Source organism: Alligator mississippiensis, chromosome 1 (assembly GCF_030867095.1).
Source record: "Alligator mississippiensis isolate rAllMis1 chromosome 1, rAllMis1, whole genome shotgun sequence".
In the NCBI taxonomy this organism is placed as follows: Eukaryota; Metazoa; Chordata; order Crocodylia; family Alligatoridae; genus Alligator; species Alligator mississippiensis.
Genome location: NC_081824.1, coordinates 480,735,137 through 480,754,491, shown reverse-complemented (window position 1 = coordinate 480,754,491; position 19,355 = coordinate 480,735,137). Strand labels below are relative to the sequence as shown.

Genomic DNA, 19,355 nt, shown 5'->3' with positions numbered 1-19,355 from the left:
GCAATGTAAAACCTCCTTGTCTGGGAAGGTCTTGAGCACACAACGCTCAGCTGCCGTGTCGCACAGTGGGTTGTTTTACGTTCCCCGTTGAAGTCGTGTTGCTCTCTTGTCTCTCACTTTTCTCCTCTCTTCTCCCGTGTGCCGAGTTGTCCTGTTCTTGTACGGGAGCTCCCTGCGCCTCTGGTGGGACGGGGGCATATCAATCCCATGCATAAATACGTATTTAGAGGCTCCAAATTGCTCTGTAGAGCTGGGAACATGCTGAGCTCGGACCTCTCCCAAGGACAGACCCTTGGCTGGCTTCAATTCACTGCAGGGCAGCAATGACAACGTCTCTCAGCTGAGGCTCTGCCCCTTCAGAGTAAAGCATTGTCTTTCGTTTCCTGATGTTGTCTGGAGGGAAAATGCTTGAAAACTTTTTTTGATATTGGGCAGATGCCCAGGGCTTCTTTGGGAAGGCTTACACTGCAGTATAAGGTAAGCCATTGAAGGAACTGCTCCTTGTTGCATAAAAACACAACCAAGTGAACAAATGTGTGAGGACAAGTCTCTCGTTGCACTCTTGGTGCTGGTTAACACGTAACAAATGATGATGTTTCTCAGAGTTCACTGCCGCCTCCTTCCTGAATCTGGCAAATATGGAATAAAAACAGCAGTATAAAATAGAAAGTGCTTTGCTGTGTAGGCCTGTGCAGACTTGTTGCTACAAGTGCTGGAGCATTTTGGTGCACCTGTCTATATAGTATTGCACCAATAACCGTGGGGTAGGGGAGGCTGGGGCAGCAACTGTGCTGGCCCCAGCAGTGTTTCCTGGGGCCCCGGGGGCCTCTGGGAGCTGCAGCCTCAGCGATCCCGCAGCAGGGAGCCTGGCCATAAGCTGGAGAATAGATCGGACCAGCCAGGCTCCAGTTTTTGGGGCATGCACTGCCGCAGTATGCACCACCCAACTTTTTTTGGTGTGGGTTTTTTGACCCTGGGAGATCTCAGGGTCAACCCCCTCCTCCCCACAAAGCTGCAAATTAGTAGTGTAGGAGGCATCTGCGTGTGTGGGGTGTGCAGCGCCACAGACTGTGCACCCCTAAGGGCTTGTCTTTGCAGCAGTCTATCGTATTGTGCTCCCGGCCTTCTTCCAGTCTTCAGGAACCTCTCCCAAGGGGCAGGAGCTCTCCAACACCCTCGCCATTGGTCATGCTGCGATGTCAGCTAACTCTTTCACCACTCTTGGGTGCATTCCCGCCGGGCCTGCTGACTTGTGGATGTCCAGCCTCTCCCGCTGTTCCCTCGCAAGATCTGCACCAATTACATCTTTGTCTCTGGCCCAGCACAGTGGAGACGTTGGGCTGTAAAGGGGCTTTGATACCAGTTTGATCTGGAGCAGTGCTTCCCATCCAGGCGCTGTCGGCTCCTTAGCACTGGTAGGTGTGCAAACACCTCTACACTAGTCACAAAACCAACCCAAAGCTTTGAAATAGGAATCCAGTGTCAAAACCATTTTTGACCCATTGTGGCCTTTCTGAGATCTTTGCATCAGAAGAACTGCTCTATTATTTTTCAGTAGCAAAACAAGTGAAAATATAGAGCAGGCGCTTTCTGAGGGTGCCTTGAGTCGAATGACTAAAGGAAAGGGAGAACTAGTGATGTGGTCTGAGAGAGGCAGATAGCTGTGTTAGTGTGAAGTCAGACACAAGGCGGGATAGAGATGCACTTTATAGACTTAGGAGGGATCAACCCCTGGGCCATGGGCCAGATTTTGCCTGCAGAGCAAAGTCACCCACCCCACAGGTCCAGTGATTTCGTGATGTGTGACATTTTGACCTTGTTAGGACCCCCGGCAGCAGGAGAGTGAAATAGGAGACTGGACCATGTGGCCTGGGCACCAAGCAAAAAATGGTAGCGGCTGCACTGCCAGGAGCACCGCTAGGGATGCTGTTCTCCCCTCCCTGCTGCTCCCCACCCCCAGGCACCCTGTACCCCGGGCACTCGGGCACAATGTGACGTGTGCTGGGCCTGGGACACTTGTGTCATCTGACCCACATGAGGCCCGTGGTGCGTGGCCCTGGACTCGCACACCAGAAAGCTTGATCACTGCCAGACTCACTGGATCCCAGATGCATCAGCTTTCAGGAGCAAGTGCTCACTCATCAGAGGGTGAGCAATGATGTGCAGAGAGCAGGTGTGCGATGCAGACGTGTTTATTTTAAATAAAAAAGGGAATGGAGGGAGGGCAGGGGAAAGGGGGAAAGTGCTGAGAGAGGTGAACAAAGTAACCAAGTAAAACCCCGAGGGACTGCAGGGATCTGGAAGTGAAGGATGAGAGTTTGGAGCCGGTCCCTCCCAGCGGGGTGCTGTGCGTGTGCGGATTGGGAGACGAGCCCTGGGCCAGGGCAGCAGCAGGGTCCAGGCTGGAGCAGCTCCTGTGATGGAGACCCCAGCCCTGCCCCCACCCCGGGGGCACCGAGGGGTGGCAGTCGGGGCGCGGGGAGGGGACAGTCTGTGCCCCCCGCGGGTCATGGCAGGGACAGGGATTCCCTCAGGGCTGGGCTGGGACCGGGCACAGGGTCAGGGGAGCCGCGTTGGTGCCCCCAGCATTGAGACCAGGACTGAAGTAAGGGCGCAGGGTCCCGGAGAAGGTGTCAGTGAAAGTGAAGAGATGGGACCTGTCGGTCACGTTGTAAAATGAGACCTCGCCCCCCTCGTAGTCCAGGAAAACCCCCACCCGCCTGGGCCGCACGCGCACGGGGAGGGGGGTCATGGGGACGGTGAGGGCCTTGTATCCTCCATACCACAGCCACACGACCCAGTATCCATCGCGAGTTAACCATGTGACCCCCCCCTTCCTGCGCACAGACTCCCTGCACACGCCCAGGGCCCAGCGTGTCTTGTCTCCCACCTCCACCTCCCAGTAGCGCCTCCCGCCCGTGACCCCCTCCGAGCCCAGGACACAGACACAAGGGTCAAATCTCTCGGGGGTGTCGGGCAGATCCTGTCGGGTGTCTCCGAGTCTCACACGTTTCCGATCCTCAGACAGGACGAGGTTGGGATGAGCCGTCCCTGGGTCCAGAGTCACGTCCACTGGGGAGAGAGTCACGGGTCAGGGCCGGGGCAGGCGGTCCCCGCGATCACGGGGAATTCCCTGCGTCCCAGCACTCGCGGGTCGGATCCTGCTGGGAAATCACCATCGCCCCGCGGGGAAATGGGGGGACAGGAAATGGGGGGACAGGAAAACGGGACGTCCCCACCGGCCCTTCATCCCCGGGGCATTCCCGGCCTGGGCGCTGGAGCCACGAGGGGGGAGGGACATGGGGTGGGGGCAGGGCAGGCCCCAGGAGGGGGAGGGGCATGCGATGATGTCATCCCAGCAGGGCCCTGCCCTGCTCCTCCCCCACATTCACCGGGGCTGCTCTGCCCTGTGGGCACAGGACTGCAGACAGGGCACCCCACAGCCAGCGCCGCCCCAGAGCCCAGCCCAGGGCAGGGCCGTGCATGGGGCTGGGCGCACGGGGTGGGGAGGGGAGGGAAGGGCAGGGGGAGCACTGACAGGGGCACTAAGCACCGCAGAACGGGGCCCATTGCTGGCGAGTCTGGGGCAGTCGAGCGGGGAGGGGGCATTTCCCCACTGACTGCCCCAAACCTCTGGGCTCAGCTGCACAAGAGACATGTCCCAGCCCCCCCGCCGTGTGTCTGCTCTGGGGGTCTCCACCGGAGGAACTGCGCTGGGACAAGGACACCCCGTGTACACAGGACCTGGGACACTGCTGGGACCGGGGCCGTCTGCCCCCCGAGCACTGCACAATCCCAGTCCCGTGGGCCCAGGTGCCGCACTGGCCAGCCTCCATTGTGCCAGAAGCTGCACATCCCGATGCAGTTTCCAAACACATCGCAGTGACCCAGGAGCAGAAATCCCAATGGCTCCCAACAGGACCTGGGCTCCGGGGCCACTTGGGGCCTGGGGAAATGCAGCCCTGGGAAACCACAGGAGACTCGTGCAGCACTTGTGCAAGGGCAGGTTGGGGAGGAGGAGCAGCCTGGGATGGGGTCTGTTCAGAGCACCAGTGTGAATGCACCTTCCCCCTGCTCTGTCCCCTGTTGTGAGCTGCACAACCCTACAGCCATGCCCAGGCCCCCCAGCATATACAGTGCTGGCAGGGACTGGCTCACATCCCCAGGGAGCGTCTGTGCTCTCCACCCCCCACCGCACAGCCCCTGCTCACTCTCAACAACCAGGCAGGATCAGGGCAGGGCTGGGGGATCCCTGCAGGGTGAGAGATCTCGCACCCTGATCTGGGTGCAGACTGGCCCAGTGCAGGCCCTCCCTATGGTCAGTCTGGTCCAGGCTCATGTGACCCACAAGGGGATGGTGACAGGCTGGGCTTGTGCATGCAAGGCAGCCCTCGGGAGGGCAAGGTCCAATAGGCACAAGCTAGTTGAGAAAACCTTAGGATAGACATAAGAAAAACTTTTTTTCTGTATAGGTAACTACAATCTGGAGCACACTCCCAGCAGAAATCGTGTAGTGGCCATCCCAGGAGGTGTTCAAGCGAAGGCTGGACAAGGACATCCTGGAGCTCATTTGAGCCCAGTTGCCTCCTGCCCATGACAGGGGACTGGACTTGGTGATCTTACTGGTCCCTTCCTGTCCTTCTTTCTATGACTGTGACTGTGTGCGTGTAAGGAGTGGGACATGCTGGGTTTCATTGCAGAGCCTCTTCCATTCATGAAGGGCAGCCCAGCTGAGCTCAGCTGCACCTGGGCCCAGTCCCAGCTCCCCTCTAAGCAGCGCCTGCTCTAGGGTCTGGACAGCTCCAGCCTGACCTCCCCTCCCCAGTGTCCCCCAGGGGCTGTGATCTGTGCACACCTGCTCCTACCGCACAGTGCCCCCAGAGCTTGGCCCAGGCCCCAAGGACTGCCTCCACTGTCCCCTGTCCTCACTCTTGGTAAACATTCATCCAGGGGCAGGTCCAGGCAGGGTGTCCCCGCAGGGCTGGAGATCTTACACCCCACTCTGGATGCAGACTGGCCAAGGCCAGGCTCTCCCCACACTCACCCTGACTCCAGGCTTATCTTACACACATGGGGAAGGTGACAGCTCTGGGCAAGATAAGTGAGACACCCCCAATTTCCCTGCCAAGCCTTCCCCATTCAGGAAAGCCTCAGGGCTGATCCACACCACAGACTGACCATCAAAGCCCCTTTAAGAACGGATGCATTGACTCTCCCAAACCCAGTCCCAGGTGAAACCAGCTCTGGGCTGCAGCTCTGTGTGGGCAGGACTGCACTGGCTGCTGCTTTGCACCATCACGGGCAGGAAACAGCTGCAGAGACCAGGCTGGGACCTGCCACTTGGGTCCGTGTTTGTTGCTGCCTGGAGGGGGCTGGGGGCTGCGGGTGCCTGTCTGCACTGTCAGGGCAAGCCCAGGCCTGGCTGAGGCTGACGTCTGGGCCACCTGCCCTTCCTGCTGCCTCAGGGAAGGGAACAGTCTGCCCCTCTGTGGAGCCAGAGCTGACATGGCAGACATTGGGACTGACACTCTGAAGGCATTATAAGAAATACCTGAGGCAGGAGAGAAGGTTCCCTAGGATCTGAATTCAAAGGAAGTGTCAGGGCAGGCACTGAGCTGCATCCAGGGCAGGGAGTGTGTGCAGGGGAGAAAGCCCCAGGGTGCGGGGAGTAGCAAGCAACAGGCAGGGAGAGATGGGCTGGCCATGGGGCTGGAAGATGAAGCCCGGAGCATCATGCTGTAGGGGCCAAACATAGCTGGAAAGGAGCTTTCAATGGAAAGCAGGGAACAGATACTTGCTGCCTCATCCGCCTGCACTCAGGGCCTGAGCACAGCCCTGGGAATGGGCAGGATGGCACCAAGGGCATCCCTGTGGTGGTGCTCAGCTCCCTTGGGTACTGCAGGCTGCACCACACTGCAGAGCCCAGGGACTGCAGGCTGTTGGACACTGTGGGACCTTCCCCATTGCATGCAGAGGCCCAGATTTCCCTTCAGCCCTTGCCCTTGAGTTGACAGACATGGGATCCTAGAGATTAACTCAGAGATTTAACCAGGACATTGTGTGGCAGCAACTGGGCCTGGGGTATATGGAAGAGGATAATGTCAAAGCACCGCCACTTTGCTGTCCAGCCCTGATCCTGACATTACCTCCTCTCTCCCACATCAGGAACAGGGATCCACCTGTTTGACCATTCCCTGTTTCCAACTTCCCCTGTCCCCACTGGAGTGACCCAGCCGTGCCCTACATGGAAATTACAACCGGACTTTTCCCCTTGCCCATCCAGAGACCCTCGGACATGGGCTGAGGAGACCGCTGCAGGACTGCAGAGACTCTCTGCCAAAATGACAGTCATATCCCCCGTGCTGCGTGTGCTACATCCCCCAGTGCACTCAGCACGGCTCTTGCTGCTGCCAATGACCTGACATGCACTGCGGTGTACCTTTGAATTTCCTTAGCATTTCCACCATCCCTGGGACGCTGCACGGGGTCTTCAGTTCTGTGGAAACAGCTTTTGCTTCCTCAAGCTTCACATCCTTGCTCCTAAGATGAACATATCCCTAATCATCGCTCAGCCCAGCTCTTCCACATGGATATTCCTGCCACAGCCCGAGCAGAAATCTACTGGGAGGGGGAAGGGGAAGATACACACCTGTCCAAGGTCCTTTTCACATCCTAGAAAGGGAAGGATGAGGGTAATAGTGAATATTTCCTTGCTGGGCAAAACCATCTGTACCAACATTTATTGAGTTTATGACTTGTCTGTTCTATGTGCATCCATTTCTTCACTGTCTGAAAATCCCTAAGTCTGGCTCTGCCTGGTGCACTAGGATGCTGCCAAGGGGTGATGAACCATTTCTTTGCTGTCACCTCTGTCTCAGCATTACATTGCTCTGAACATTTGCATGGCTACCTCCAGATGTGCTTCCCTATCCATTTTGGCTGCTGACAGAAATGATTAAAGAAACCCAAAAAACCCTGTGCTTTACTGGAAGAGGCAGCACGTTAGTTCGTCCTTGCTCCACAGCATCTGTATAGATCATACACTTCAGCAAGGCTTTCTGGTGCTTTAATATAAATGACCAGGTTACAAAACACCTGGACACAGGAGGAGGGGTGGATGTTGTATACTTAGACTTCAGGAAGGCCTTCGATACAGTATCCCACCCCATACTGGTGAACAAGTTAAGAGGCTGTGACTTGGATGACTTCACAGTCCGGTGGGTGGCGAATTGGCTGGAGGGTCGCACCCAGAGAGTTGTGGTGGATGGGTCGGCTTCGACCTGGAAGGGTGTGGGCAGTGGGGTCCCGCAGGGCTTGGTCCTTGGACCGATACTCTTTAATGTCTTCATCAGGGACTTGGACGAGGGAGTGAAGTGTACTCTATCCAAGTTTGCAGATGACACAAAGCTATGGGGAGAAGTGGACACGCCGGAGGGCAGGGAACAGCTGCAGGCAGACCCGGACAGGTTGGACAAGTGGGCAGAAAACAACAGGATGCAATTCAACAAGGAGAAATGCAAAGTGCTGCACCTAGGGAGGAAAAATGTCCAGCACACCTACTGCCTAGGGAATGACCTGCTGGGTGGCACGGAAGTGGAAAGGGATCTCGGAGTCCTAGTGGACTCCAAGTTGAACATGAGCCGGCAGTGTGACGAAGCCATCAGAAAAGCCAATGGCACTTTATAGTGCATCAGCAGATGCATGATGAACAGATCCAAGGAGGTGATACTTCCCCACTATCGGGCGCTGGTCAGACCGCAGTTGGAGTCCTGCGTGCAATTCTGGGCACCGCACTTCAAGAAGGATGCGGATAACCTGGAGAGGGTGCAGAGAAGGGCAACTCGTATGGTCAAGGGCCTGCAGACCAAGCCCTACGAGGAGACACTAGAGAAACTGGACCTTTTCAGCCTCCGCAAGAGAAGGTTGAGAGGCGACCTTGTGGCTGCCTATAAGTTCATCACAGGGGCACAGAAGGGAATTGGTGAGTATTTATTCACCAAGGCGCCCCCGGGGGTTACAAGAAATAATGGCCACAAGCTAGCAGAGAGCAGATTTAGATTGGACATTAGGAAGAACTTCTTCACAGTTCGAGTGGCCAAGGTCTGGAACGGGCTCCCAAGGGAGGTGGTGCTCTCCCCTACCCTGGGGGTCTTCAAGAGGAGGTTAGATGAGCATCTAGCTGGGGTCATCTAGACCCAGCGCTCTTTCCTGCCTAGGCAGGGGGTCGGACTCGATGATCTCTTGAGGTCCCTTCTGACCCTAACATCTATGAATCTATGAATCTATGAAAGCGGATTCAATCAAATATTAGAGATAAGCTCCAGAAAAGCCCCACTGAAGTGCCCAATCTACACAGACATTGGGCAAGGCAGGTCCAACTAATGTGATACCTCTTCTGGGGATGCGCTGGGTTCAGTGCGTGGACACACTGAACTTACAGTACAGCCCTTTTTTATGTTCATGTCTGTAAGAAGTCTTCATGACTAATAACTTGGCACGTCTCTCAAATGAGAATTTCCTCCCAATACAACCTGGTAGACCTCTAGGATGATGGAAACTCTTGTCTGAGTCTTGGCTCGGTTTCCCCCAGTTCTGGGGTCCAGGCCGAGGGCTGCTTTGTGCCAGACGGCAGCAGCATTGAGGGGCCGGATCAGCAGCACACGCTCACCTTCAGCAGCTCAGCAGGTGTCTGCCGGCTCTTCTCCTCTATCTCCGAGATCAGCGTGCGCAGAGAGGAGCTTTGCTGGGAGAGTTCGGCTACGTTCGCCTCCAGGCTCTGCAGAGTCTCCCTCTCCTCCTCCTCCAGTCTCTGCAGAAGCCGCTGCTCCTCCTCGCTCACAAAGCGACGCAGCTTCTCGCACTCAGACTTGATTTGTTCTCTCTGTTGCTTTACCTTGTTCTTCCAGAACAAGCACCAAAAACAAGTGTGAGCTGCGATCTCCACTTTCAACTTTGCATTGACAGAGGGAAGGTATGAAGTCAGTGTGTGCAGCCCCTTGTCACTAGCTATACTGTCACCAGATATATAATACACACATAAATATAATGATGCAATATCTAGAGAAAGCATCACACAATACTTTCACCCCATAGCAAAAGGGCTGATGGCCAAAGCAGAGATTTAGGATCTGGGGATTCTGCAAAGGCCCTGGGACTTGGAGCAAAACCCAGTGGGCCACGGGTTATCTCTGGCCAATCTGTTGATGACAGTGCTTTTGTGCCAGGCCTGGGGCTGTCCCTGGGTCGAGGATGCAGGAGGTGCTCCATGCAAAGAACTTCAAGCCTGTGTTGGCCAAGGGAGATGGATGGCAAGGACCCCAAGAGAGCCCCCTTCACCAACAGGAACTCTCTCCGTAGGAGACAGGCTCCTCTGCCAGTGGCTTGCTCCCTTCCAGGGTGGGGAATGTGGAAGATCCTGAAATGACAGCCCAAGAATCAGGAAAAGCACAGACATAACAAGAGACACGTGAGGAAGGGACTGCAGGGATGAAGAACGAGCTCGCACCAGTCCCACAAAACATTACCTCTGCCCCTGTGAGAGCTGCCCCAGGCTGGGGAGCCTTGAAGCCCCTGTCCATGGGCCCAGGGCAGGGCAACAAGAACCGCCTCCCCCTTGGCCCTGGGATGGGGAACAGCAAACTCCAGAGCCCCTTTCCCTTCATGCGGGGGCACCGGGGGTGAAAGAGCACAGGGCTCCCGTTCCCCGCAGGGCAGGGTAATGCAGAGTGCCCAGCCTGCCCTGCCCCAGGGCACCGCAGGAAGGGCTCTGCACCAGTCCTCTTCTGGCTCAGTGATGCCCATCGTGATATGAGGCATTTAGGTTTCAGAGAACTGCTAGAAAAACCTCATAGAAACCCAAACACTGATGTGATGGAAATCCTGCTGCGGTGCCCAGAGCCCCTGGGACAGCTGGGAAAGGCAGAGACATGGGCTTCAGGGTGTGCAGAAAGTGAAGCAGCTCTGGGAGCAAACATGGCTCCAGCTTGCAGAGTGTGGCCCATTTTATGGGAGGTAAAGTATGTCATCCAGGCCAGCAGCAGTGACTCTGTACTCCCCTGGAAGAGTGGCAAGGAAGGGGCTAAGCTGCCAGCACCTCAGCCCAGTGTGGTCCCAGCTCTCCCCCAGACTGCAGCATCCCCCTGATGTCTAGGAAGAGCTCCCTCCATGGCACACCGCCCCTGAGGGGGCAGATCTTACAGCTGCCCCCACCCCGCACTGCCAGCTCTGCATGGGGATGAGCTCTTGAGGACACAAACTGGCACCTGCCTTCCACGCCGCGGTGCTGTCCTTCTCCTTGGACTCCATCGCCAGGGCCCTCTCCATCGCCTTCCTCAGAGGATCCAGGACTCGCTGGAGCTTCACCTGGCAGGAGAACCATCAGGTCCTTATTCCTGACCCTGACACATGCTGGGACAAGGAGGGCTTCATACGGGATCAGTAAATGTGCAAGGAAAGCAAGCAGCAGAAGCAGCCGTGTGTGGGGCTCTGGGGCCCCGGGACCAAAACCCAGCAGAGTCACTGGCCAGGACCGTGCCCAGGGCAGCGCCCATCCCCGCTCCTCTCGAACCCTCTTTGCAGGCTCTGGCTCAGGGGCTCTGGCACCGGGTACAAGATGCAGCTGAAACTCTGCTGTGAGGGAGAAGTCACCTCCGTGCTGCTCTGCAGACACACGTAACGAGCAGGCAAAAACCTTCTGTTATTTAGCAGCAAAATAATGGCTCAACATCTCCGTCCAGCACCAGCAAATTCCAGCTGCTGCCCCTCGACAGAAGTGCATTTCCCAGAATGCCCTGCACCCACGTGCCCTGCTCCCCCACTCATCCTGATGCTGCTGCACTAAACGGGCTTGGCCAAGAAGCTCGTTCAGAAACGTCCCCGAGGTGTCTGACCCTGGGGGTTCGTGCCCGTCCCTGGGATGCACAGCTTCTCACCTAGCTTGGGCCAGTTTGGGAAACAGGCTTGGTTACCGCTGGGGCAGGAGGGGTGGGCGGCTGGAAGGGGGCAGGTCTGCAGCACACAGGCTTTGCCCTGGACCAAGGCCCTGTTGCATTTCCTACACCTGGTCCATCTCCACATCCCCTCTGGTCTCCTCCAGACACTTGTTCCACACCAGGGCCCGGCCCCTGTGACAGAGCCAGCTCCCATCCCTGTGCCAGGCAAGAAACATTGGCAGGGCAGGGTCCGAGGGCAGACCTACTCAGAAAAGTCCAATGGGGCTGCGTGGCCACGGGAGCACCCAGAAAAAGGGTCCATGTGCTGTCGGGGACAAAGAAGCAGGTTCCCTGTTGCACACAGCCATGTCTGGAGGGAGCCAGCTCTTAATGGTCCCCGAGAGCTCCAGTGGGCTCAAAAACAAGGACCCGGCACACACGACCCCCAGTGAGGGGAACGCACGGCTGGTTTTGGAAATGCTGTGCACCGCACGTGGAGACGCAGAGCTGGGACTCCCAGTCCAGCACCAGAGTCCAGTGTGGTTCCCGGGAGGACGGGAAAGCTCAGGACCAGGCCAGTGAGTGAGACCAGGCTGGAGAAGGGAACTTGGTGGTGGGAAGAAAGGTAACGGACTGGGAGTGAGCGGTGCCAGACTGTTCCTAAAATGATGGAAGGGCCCTACGAGATTGGCACTTCATGCACAAAATTAGAGAAAAAAAGCAGGACAATTAATGTAATTAGTGTGAAGGAGGAAGACTCATAAATTCAGAAATAACTAGCTGATCTTCGATTAACCAAGGGAGATTGAATTAATTGATGATTAAGTGCTTAGCCATGGATTGGGTGGGACTGTGGAATTCATCTAGAATTAAATGACGAATTCATAGATAATTAATTTATTGTTGGGGGGAATCAGTGGAGGCTGGTGACTGATCATGAAGTAACCTCCTGTGGATTAAGTGAAGCGGGGGGATTCAGTGAGAACCACTTGATCTTGTTATAGGAAAGGGGGAGTGTTGAATTCACTGATAAGGAAGTGCGATGCCGTGCACCATGGGAGACAGGGAACTCCACTGAAGTTTGACTGAACTTCCATGGCTTTGGGGAATAAACAGCCAGTGAGCAGACTTGATGAATAGACTGAGGACTGACTGAAGTACCCTACGAAAGACTTGAGGGAGCAGAGCAAGTGGCAATTGCTGACTGAGGGGTTCAGGATCCCAGGGGTAAGGTAAGGCTACACATTTCAACACCAGGTTGGGCGTAGAAAGGAACAGGCTGCAGGAGTGGAAAGAGCCTGTGAAGAGGACGGTTCTCATCCAGGCAGATCTTAGGCCTCCTCTTATCATCTGACCTCTCTTCAATTTTCTTAACAACAAGGCACGGGAGGTGAGATCGAAGGGAACTGGAGGCGGAGACCTGGACAAGAGAGGTGGTGGCTGCCGCATGCTCCTACCAGAGGATGCTTTGTCCCCCCTTACCCCCACAGCCCTTCACTTGCTTTGACCTGCAGCATCCCACAGAAGCCGCACCTGTGCTGGCTCTTCTTAGGCTGAAATGCAGCATTTGAGACACCTGGGACTGGTCAGTTAATTCAAACTGTGAGTGCTTGCTTATAGTCTAGGGGACTATAGTCCAGAGGAGAATTTTTTCCTGGGAAAGGGAGAGAAAAGCATTCCTAACTCTGGAGTAATGTGGATCTGGAGGCTCTGGCATCCATGCTCTGTGATCAACCAAAATCTTTCCAGCAGGAGAATCCCAGGCATGTCCTTAAACCTCAGCAGTCCTGCAGCCATTCAGTGTGGATCTGGGCCCACTGGCAATACCTCCCAGCTTAGTGTCAACCACAGACTTTATGAGCCCAGTTCGAGTCCAGTAACAAGGTCACAGACAGGATTGTTAAACAGGATTAGTCCCCTGCCCTGCACACCCCAGGGCCCTCCCGGCGCCTCCTGCTCCAGCCACATCGTTCCCATCTGCACAGATCGTGCTGCCGTCTGACTCTGAGACAGCACCTGAGCTACCGCACAGCACAGCAATGACCCGTCCCCTCCAGGTAGGCCAGTTATAGCCCATAAGACGATGAAACGCTTCACTTAATCTAGAAAGTTGCCATACTTTTCACATACTGCACAGCCTTTCTCCTCAAAACCAGCTGCTGGAAATTGTAGTGTGCATTATATGTGAGAAATGTGGTAAGAAGAGTTTCTGCTGATCAAAAGTGAAAGTCAGATCTGCCCTGGAGCAGGAGAGGAAGCAGTTTCTGCTCCCAGGCTGCTGCTCCTCTGTTACTTGCTACAGGAAATGATCTTTTATCTTTATTCTGCCTTTCAGAAACAAGTTGTGTGTCATATCCCGACTTGTATTGTATGGAGGAAATACTATCAGCCCTCTGCATTGCCCTGTTCAGTGTGTTATGTTATCAGAGGTGCATCTCAGATTAGTCTGACACAATCTGGTTTAGAAACCCTGCTTGTGGGGGGAGACTGAAACAGCAGAACAGCTGGTTTAACGAAGGACTTCCCAAGCACAAACACCGTACTCCGGTGCCGGTTCCAGCGTACAGTAAAGCAGCACCACGGCTGAGAAGGAAGCAGCGATGCCTCCTGTAGCAGGGACCTCTAATCCCTGCTACTTAAGAGGTCGGGAGGCAGCACCGGAGGGCTGCACCGAGGTAGGCGGCAGGGCAAAGGCCAGCTGCAGAACAACATGCACCCAGGGGCACCCAGGAGGGATGAGGGGGCAGCAGGGAGCAGGCAGTGGCTGTGGCTCAGGGGCTGGGGTGCAGCCGGTGAGAAGAGGCTGAGGGCTGAGCTGTGTGACCAGAGAGGCCAGAGCCCCAGCCCATGACAAGCCTGGCTCCTGGGCCACCAAGGCCCATTTGGTCCTGGCTAGCTCTGCAAGTGGGACTGCTGCAGGTTGGAGATATAAGAGAGCGGGCCCGAAGCAGCCACGTAGCTGAGGAGCTGCAGGAGAGGCAGGAACCTGGGGGTAGGAGGTGGCTGGGACCTGGCGGGGATCTGCAGCTGGCAGAGTACTGGAGGGTGAGGTGTTGCTGTCAGAGGCAGAAAGGAGGCCACAGCGGTGCCTGAGGGACACTCTCTAGAGGCAGGAAACAAGAGCCCCGCAGAGCCAAGGACTCAGGGGAATGAGCCCAGTTATAGGGCCAAGGAACCCAGAGTCTTGATACAGAGAGGGCTGAGACCAAGGAAGTTGGGCAAGAACTGGAGGCGTGTGGCCAGAATAAAGGTGGGTAAAGGCCAAAGGGCAGAGGCCCCTACTGAGATAAAGAACATAGAAAAAATAACACCCATGAGGCACAGGTGTGTCTGTAGGGGAGGGCAGAGGCCATGAATTTAGCCCTGGAGGTGTTTAGGGCTAGTTGGGTTTCAGCCTCAAAGCCCAGGGACTGTGGGCAGTGCGGCCCGGACCCAAATCAGGTGTGCTAGGGTGAGCCCGAGAGAAGTACCAAATATAAAGAGAGCAGCCAAAGCTCCCCAGGCCCTGCGGGCAGCCTCCGCTCATTGCCTTTAGCACGATGGTGTGTATGTATGTATGTATATATGCAGAGCTATATAGCTCTACATATATAGTTTAGTGCAAGGTGTGGAGAAATCGCACCCCTCCCCACACCCACCCTCAGTAAACTGCTCAGTAAATTGGGGGAGAGACCTCTTCTTGTCACTGGACCAAGCTCTGGGCACCCACAATTCCCTGGGTGTCGATGTGAGGAACTAACCAGAAATCTAGCGAGGAACTTGGATTGAAGTGCTCTAGTCGCGTATCAAGAGGCTAGCCAGCCTAAATTGATTTGCTCTAGGTGGGTATTCTTTCTCAATGCTGCTGTTTGTCTCCCTTATATATATACGTTTTATCTCTTGGGCCAAATCAGTTCTGAATCCTATCAACTAAGCAGAGCTTAATCATTCATGGCCATGTGGTGCTACCACCAGCAAGTACCCTCCCTTGCAGACCCCTCAGATCAGGGCTTCAGGTACTGCCAAATCCATGGCAGCCATCCTATGTGCAAGCCACAAGCCTGGAGGCCTTGGAGTTCAGATGCCCACTAATTTCAGTTCACTGAAAGCCAAAGGAACAGGCTAAAGGGAGGGCCAAGATTATACCCTATGAACATAGGTTTTGTAGCCAAGATCCTTGCACTGGGAGGCATTTGCAGACTCTCAAAGGTCACCTTCCCTGCAGTGCAAGCGATAGACATTCAGCTCAACTACAGTAAGTCGTTCACAGCCAAGGAGAAGGGGATTGCCCTTGCCCGGCAGGTACAGCCACCTGGGCTGAAACCTATCATAGTATCTCTCCTGGCAGGTAAGTGTGTGTCTGTGCAGTGGGCTTTCTCAGGTCAGTGGTGTCACCTACCTGGTAATTGCTGGCAGCCTCCTGGATGGGGAGCACTGTGTGACCCCGGTGAGCCTGGGACTCCCTGCAGATCACACAGATGGCTTCCCCATCCTCCTCACAGAAGAGCTTGAGTTTCTCCTCGTGCTCCAAGCATTGAGTGGCCATCTGCTCCTTTCCTGGTTTCAGACTCTGCTCTTTAATCTTCTCCACCAGGTTTCTGAGCTGAGTGTTGAGCCGGAAGCTCCCGATCTGGAACTCTGCTCTGCAGCTGGGACAGGGGACGGCGTCGCCTGAGCCACGGACAGCGTCCTCACAGTATTTGGTGATGCAGGCTCAGCAGAAGTTGTGCCCACACCCTATGGTCACCGGCTCTGTCAAGAGCTCCAGGCAGATGGAGCAGGTGGCCTCTTCATCCATGTCCTGTCCTGGAGGTCTGAGGCTGCACGGCCCCATCTTCTGCTGATTGTTCTTCCTGCTCTGTGCAGGCTGGGCTCATCCTGGGTGGTGCCTACCTGAGCGCAGCAGCTGATTTCCTGTAAGTCAGCTTCTAAGAACAGAGAGGAGGGGCCATGGGGGCAAAGGGAAAGTAAATGGAAGGATTAAAATGAATGGAGAGAAAGGAGCAATGAGGACAAGGGAACAATAGCAGCAGGGAGGAGAGAGGGTGGGGAGGCAGGTTGGTCACAGGCAGGGGAGCAGAGATTATTGAGAAACCACCCTGACTCTCAAACACGTAGGAAACGGTACACTCTATCAGTGCGCTCTGCAGCGTGCCTTCACCATGGTGCAGGGTTTTTTAAATGTCAATCCAATTTAATTTTCCATGCTGCAACCAGAGATTCAAAACATGAATGTCCCTGTCATTGCTCTAATTCCCACCCCTTAAGTCCCACCTTTGGCACGTCGCCTGCATGCCATTCTGCCCAGAGAGGACGACAGCTTTGGAGGCAATGCTTACAACAACAAGGACAGAAGATGATCGCAGGTTCTCATCAGGCCTGACGGAGCTACTTTGTTTTTTCTTGAACACTTCATAGATGTCATAGATTTCTAGGGCCAGAAGGGACCTTGCAGATCATCAAGTGCAAGGTGCTGCACCTGGAGAGTCTTTCTCCCCAGGTGCAGCACCTTGCACTTCTTGTTAAACTGCATCCTATCCTGATCTGCCCACTTCCCCGGTCTGTCCAGATCCGCCTGGATTCACTCTCTGCCCTCCACTGTGTTTACTGTACCCCAGAGTTTGGTGTTGTCTGCGAATTTGGACAGAGTGATTTCAACCCCTCATCCAAATCACTGATGAGGATCTTGAACAGCACTGGTCCAAGGAATGAGCCCTGGGGAACACCACTTCCTACATTTCCCCAGGGAGAAACCTCCCCATCCACCACCACTCTCTGGCTGCGTCCCATAAGCCAGTTTTTCACCCACTGTACTGTGAAAAAGTCCACATCACAGCTACTCAGTTTGCTTGTGAGAATTGGGTGCGACACTGTGTCGAAAGCCTGTTTAAAGTCCAAGTAGATAACTTCTATCTCCACCCCTGCATCTAAGCACTTTGTGTGACCTAGTCATAAAAAGAGACCAGGTTAGTCAGGCAGGATCTGTCTGCTATAAACCCATGATGGTTTCCCCTTAACGTCGATTGTGGGGGTGCCATTTCCTCTTCCCATGTCCCAAACAGCAGCAGGCTTTCATGGGTCCTCACTGGCCTTGCCCTAATTCTAGTTCTCCTTCTGAGAGTGATCAGCATCTATTTTGCTTTGGCCTTGTTCTTCTTTCACGGTTATGACCAGTCATCTGGTTTTCCCTGCTAAACAATTCACAAAATCTCTCATTAGAAATCACAAAATTTCTAACTGAAAGCCCCCCCGAAGCCCCCTCTACCTGGTCCTGCTGGTGCCCATTACTCCCCACTGACAGGCCCTGGGTGCTGCTCGTATCCCTCGCTCCCCAACCACAGCCCCCACAGCCTTGCTGGTGCCCCTCACCCCCACCCACAGCCCCTGCTCCCCCAGCCCTGCTGGAGGGGCCCCCAGCTGCCAGGATTATGGGGCCAGAGACACAGGGCAGGATCCCCTTAATATTGCATTACCCGCTGGCCCCTCACAAATGTGATCCTTTATGATTTTTTCCAAGGTCTTGCCAAGAATAGAGGTGAGGCTAACTGGCCTATAATTACCCGGGTCCTTCTTTCTCCCCTTCTTGAAAATAGGGATCACATTGACCCTTTTCCAGTCCTCTGGGACCTGTCCTGAGTGCCACGAGTACCCAAACAGTTGTGTAAATGGTTTTGCTATGACACTGGCCAATTCCTTTCGTACCCTTGGGTGACGATCCCCGGGGCCCACCATCATAAATACGTCCAACCCCTCCAGGTGCCCCTTCACTACATCAGTGTTAACTGTAGGTGGTATTTCTCTCACGCCAGACTAAAGTCTTTTGGGAAGCATGTCTGTATCCGTGTCCAGGAACACAGATGCAAAGAAGTCATTTAAAAGCTCTGCTTTATCCATCCTGTCTTTTAGGAGTTGCCCTAGTTGTTTGTCCCAGCTCTGGTGACAGACGTACAAGCAGAAGCCTGTTGCAACCCTGTTGAGCCTAGGGACCCACAAACCCCCCCAGCAGGACCTCAACCCGGACATCCAGCACAGCCAGAGGTAGGTGGGGGCCGCATCAGGGAGGGAGGGAGGGACCCCAACCCAGTCAGCTGTGGGTCAGTTGAGTTGGAGCCGAGGGGGAACACTCCCCCCCTCCCCTGGCTCCTATTTGGCTCAGCCCCCAGGGAGCCACATGACCGGTCCCACCTGGCACATGAGACAGGGGAAGCGGGGGGCACTCACCTGTCCCCTTCTTCCATAGGGCAGGGACCCCCAGCCCCTAGACCAGCGCAGTGCCATCCGCGAGCCTTTCTATGCATGTGCACAGTTTATGAAGGGCCCACCGATGGCTTAGCCCCACCCGGCTCCTACTTCACCCAGCTCCCAGGGAGCCACGTGAGCAGAGCCTCGCAAAGAGGCCACGCAAACAGGCACGCTTGTCTGCCCGGTCCATGAGTTAGTGCAGCGATTGTGCCAGTGCACCCCCAGCCACAGTAGTAGCCAGACTACCACCGGTAAAATGTGGATGGGCACACACCACACCCTGAGGGTCCCTTCGGGGTCTGCAGCCCCACACCGGCTCCTCAGAGGCCTGCACCCAGACGGAGCCCATGGTTCTGGGCTCCACGCAGATGGAGCCTCTGGCTTTTGGCTCTGGGCGCTGCCTGACACTTTATCATGCTCTGGGGCCCGGGAGCATGGCCACCTCCCCTTGGGGGTCTGCTCCCTACCGGGGTCTCTGGTGCGCCAGCTGCAGAAGCTCCTGGCCGCAGCCCAGAGACTGTGTGCCATCAGGGATGGTGAGTGGGAGATAGACTCCTACTACCAGGCCCTTCACCCCTGGAGGCGGAGGGTAGACCACAGTCACCTTTCAGGAGAAGGGAGGACTCAGGGACCTCCCATGCTGTCCAGCCAAGGGGTTGGACCAAGGTAGTCAAGGGCCCCAAGTCCCACCGCACCAAGGTCCCCGCCCCGCTGGAGCTTTGCAACAGGTATGAACCTCTTGCAGCCCCAGCGGAGCCCGCTGAGTTCCCACCTCCGCAGGCAACACAGGCTCAACTGTAGGAACCGCCCCCGCTCTCCCTGCATCAAAACGCAAAGTGTTTGTCGTGGGAGACTCCATCCTGAGGGCGACTGAGGGGGCAATCTGATGCCCCGACCCCTTAGCCCGGGAAGACTGCTGCTTCCCAGGAGCCCGTATCCGAGACATTGCGGAGAAGATCCCTGAGCTTCTCTGGCCCAGTGACCAGTACCCTGTGCTCCTTATCCATGTGGGCATGAGTGGCACAGCTCAGAGCAATCCCAGCTGGGTCATGAAGCACTACAGGGATTAGGGAGTGGGGCTAAAGGGTTGGGGGCACAGCTGGTGTTTTCCTAGATCCTCCCAGTCTCGGGCTATGGGCTGAGGAGGGAGAGGAGGATTGAGGTAGTAAACCAAAGACTGTGGCGCTGTCACAAGTCACCTCC

General features: G+C 55.5%; 1 pseudogene; it reads right to left on the bottom strand.

Moving 5' to 3' along the window:
- Positions 1–2,113: 2,113 nt before the first annotated feature.
- LOC132249548 (E3 ubiquitin-protein ligase TRIM39-like) lies at positions 2,114–15,831 on the bottom strand (annotated as a pseudogene).
- Between the last annotated feature and the right edge of the window lie 3,524 nt (positions 15,832–19,355).